The sequence below is a fragment of the Triticum urartu genome, chromosome 7 (genome assembly GCF_003073215.2).
Source record: "Triticum urartu cultivar G1812 chromosome 7, Tu2.1, whole genome shotgun sequence".
Classification (NCBI taxonomy): domain Eukaryota; kingdom Viridiplantae; phylum Streptophyta; class Magnoliopsida; order Poales; family Poaceae; genus Triticum; species Triticum urartu.
In genome coordinates, this window is record NC_053028.1 from 67,591,500 (window position 1) to 67,595,521 (window position 4,022).

The following is a 4,022-nucleotide window of genomic DNA, read 5'->3' on the forward strand; positions in this document are numbered from 1 at the left end:
CCGTAGATATAGCTGTAGACAACAGGGTCGCCGCCTTGAACCACTTGGAGTAGAACGTCGGCTCACTCCCAGGTTCACGTACTGCCACAGCAGCAGTACTACCAGTTGAAATGTGAAGCAAACCATTCCTAGTTAGAAATTTTAAGCTAGAATAAATCCCCAATTATATGTTAGTGTGCACTACTACAGAAGACAATGATATGATCCAAGTAACAAAGTTAAATAGGAATAGCCTCGTACCAGTGTTGTCCTAGGGTTCTAGCACCACAGCACTACACCATGACGTTGTCTGCTATTCGTTCAGCACAACCAACAATTTTCTTCTGCGAGCCATCTCCCACTTTCGGCACCTATTTTTGGCAAAATAATGAAACAAAGACCATTACAGTTGATTAGAGATGGTGTTTTACTATTCTGAGACAATGCACCATATTCCTTATCCATATACTGAATTACACAATATCATATTATAAAAATTATAGCTTGATGATGCATTATACCAGCAAAACATGGACAAAAAGTAAGCTCAATCTTGACCAAACATATAATGAAAATGAAAACTCAAATAAAATACAACTTTCCTGTTACCATGAGAACTAAAATACTTTGTATTATCCAGTAACCGAAACAATTTTGTATTCTTTATTATTCAGTTATCAGAACAATTATCTAGCTACTCTGTAGTGTATTGAAAAGGTTTTGATTTTATCAGCCTACAATATGCATCAAAGACCCGTTGTGCAGATATCTCAGTTTTGACATAAAAATTCCACTTGCTCTTAATCGAACATCATTTTTAGAATGGATTAACATGAAAATAAAGTAAAAGGAAAATTACCAAGTTATTTATCGCATTGGGATGCTTGCAGTCCTGATTTTGTGCCACGTCGTTGTGTACAGAGCATTGAACTGCATACATGTCATCTTCAAACTTTACAATTTGGATATGTTGTTCTTCAATCGCTATATCTCAAATCAACTCTGAATCATCAAAATGATGGAAACTAACTTCTAAAGTATGTTTCTGTGGACATAAAGGGAAATTAATGGCCTAATTCATATCTCTCTAATACAGTATGGATTATGAAGACGGTTTCAAAGAAAATAAATTGTTGATTCCAGGCACATGCATCATACCTTTGCATATGGTGTTGGAATATTGCTCTGAAGGAGATCTAGTTTGTAGTAAACAATTGTATGTAGCCTGCAGATCGCCAATTCTTTGGTTGCAGCTTTTCTTCGCTGGTGGCATGGAGAACATTGAAGATGAGGATGAGGGCACTGGATCATTCCGAGGATGAGGTCGTTGGGAAGCAGGCTGATTCTGTCCTCATCTTGGCCGCTGTTGATCCTGTAGGACGTGACTCATCCTCCACCTCTGACATGCATCCCTGATCTGGAAGGAGCTGGGCATAGAGCAGGGCGGCCGCGACCAGAGCTTCCGCGTCCGTGTCGTCATAACCCTCGGCCGGATCCGAGGCACACTGATTCTGACGTTGCACCGCCTCCCACGCGTCCTCCTCCTCCTCCTCCCGGCCCTTGACCGTGGCAGCGAGTAGCGCGTTGAGCAGCCCGTCACGATCGGTGACGCGCGCTCGAGCCGGCCGACATGAGCCCAGAGTGCGGCGGCCTGGGCCTCGGCATTGGCGAACCGTGCACGAAGGACTCAGATGGCGTGGGGAGGAGGGCGAGGCGGAGAGTAGGCATGCCGGGGTTTGGGGAGGACATCGCGGCGGAGTATGCGGGCCGGCAGCGGATCCAGATGGGGGTGACAGGAGGGGTCGCTTGACTCCGGGTGTTTTTTTCTTTTTTTGTCAAATACGAAATGTTTTTCACTTATTTTCTGGACCGCGGGTAAATTCCTTAATAACATAGGGATTGTTTCGCAAAATCGCCACGACGGTGAACCCGGAGACTCAATCCGTGCTTTATTATTAGGGAGAGATATGCACGAGTAGAACACAAGTGAGTTGTGGGCGATACAAGTCATACTGCTTACCAGCATGTCATACTTTGGTTCGGCGGTATTGTTGGATGAAGCGGCCCGGACCGACATTACGCGTACGCTTACGCGATACTGGTTCTACCGACGTGCTTTGCACACAGGTAGCTGGTGGGTGTCAGTTTCTCCAACTTTAGTTGAACCGAGTGTGGCTATGCCCAGTCCTTGTGAAGGTTAAAACAGCACTAACTTGACAAACTATCGTTGTGGTTTTGATGCGTAGGTAAGAACGTCTTGCTCAGCCCGTAGCAGCCACGTAAAACTTGCAACAACAAAGTAGAGGACGTCTAACTTGTTTTTGCAGGGCATGTTGTGATGTGATATGGTCAAGACGTGATGAGATATAAATTGTTGTATGAGATGATCATGTTTTGTTGAAGTTATCGGATACTGGCAGGAGCCTTATGGTTGTCTCTTTATTGCATAAGATGCAAGCGCCATACAATTGCTTTACTTTATCGCTATGCGATAGCAACAGTTGCAAGAGCAATAGTTGGCAAGACGACCATATGATGACACATTGATAGAGATCAAGATGATGAAGATCATGGTGTCATGCCGGTGACGATGGAGATCATGACGGTACTTTGGAGATAGAGATCAAAGCCGCAAGATGATCATGGCCATATCATGTCACATATTTTGATTGCATGTGATGTTTATCCTTTATGCATATTATTTTGCTTTGTTTGACGGTAGCATTATGAGATAATCTCTCACTAAATTTCAAGGTAAAATGTTCTCCCTGAGTATGCACCGTTGCCAAAGTTCGTCGTGCCGAGACACCACGTGATGATTGGGTGTGATAAGCTCTACATTCATCTACAACGTGTACAAGCCAGTTTTGCACACGCAGAATACTTGGGTTAAACTTGACGAGCCTAACATATGCAGATATGGCCTCGGAACACTGGAGACCGAAAGGTCGAGCGTGAATCATATAGTAGATATGATCAACATAATGATGTTCACCATTGAAAACTACTCCATCTCATGTGATGATCGGACATGGTTTAGTTGACTTGGATCACGTGATCATTTAGATGACTAGAGGGATGTCTATCTAAGTGGGAGTTCTTATGTAATATGTTTAATTGAACTTTAATTTATCATGAACTTAGTCCTGATAGTATTTTGCAAATAATGTTGTAGATCAATAGCTTGCGTTGTTGCTCCCCTGTTTTATTTTTGATATGTTCCTAGAGAAAACTAAGTTGAAATATGTTAGTAGCAATAATGCGGATTAGATCCGTGATCTGAGGATTATCCTCATTGCTGCACAGAAGAATTATGTCCTTGATGCACCGCTAGGTGACAGACCTATTGCAGGAGCAGATGCAGACGTTATGAACGTTTGGCTAGCTCAATATGATGACTACTTGATAGTTTAGTGCACCATGCTTAACGGCTTAGAATTGGGACTTCAAAGACGTTTTGAATGTCATGAACCATATGAGATGTTCCAGGAGTTGAAGTTAATATTTCAAGCAAATACCTGAGTTGAGAGATATGAAGTCTCCAACAAGTTCTATAGCTAAAAGATGGATGAGAATAGCTCAAGCAGTGAGCATGTGCTCAGATTGTCTGGGTACTACAATCGCTTGAATCAAGTGGGAGTTAATCTTCCACATAAATAGTGATTGACAGAATTCACTAGTCACCATCACCAAGTTAGTAGAACTTCATGATAAACTATAGTACGCAAGGGATGACGAAAACGATTCCCGAGCTTTTCATGATGATGAAATCGATGAAGGTAGAAATCAAGAAAGAGCATCAAGTTTTGATGGTTGACAAGACCACTAGTTTCAAGGAAAAGGGCAAAGGGAAGAAGGGGAACTTCAAGAAGAACGGCAAGCAAGTTGCTGCTCAAGTGAAGAAGCCCAAGTCTGGACCTAAGCCTGAGACTAAGTGCTTCTACTGCAAAGGAAATGATCACTGGAAGCGGAAATGCCCTGAATATTTGGTGGATAAGAAGGATGGCAAAGTGAACAAGGGTATATTTGATATACAGGTTATT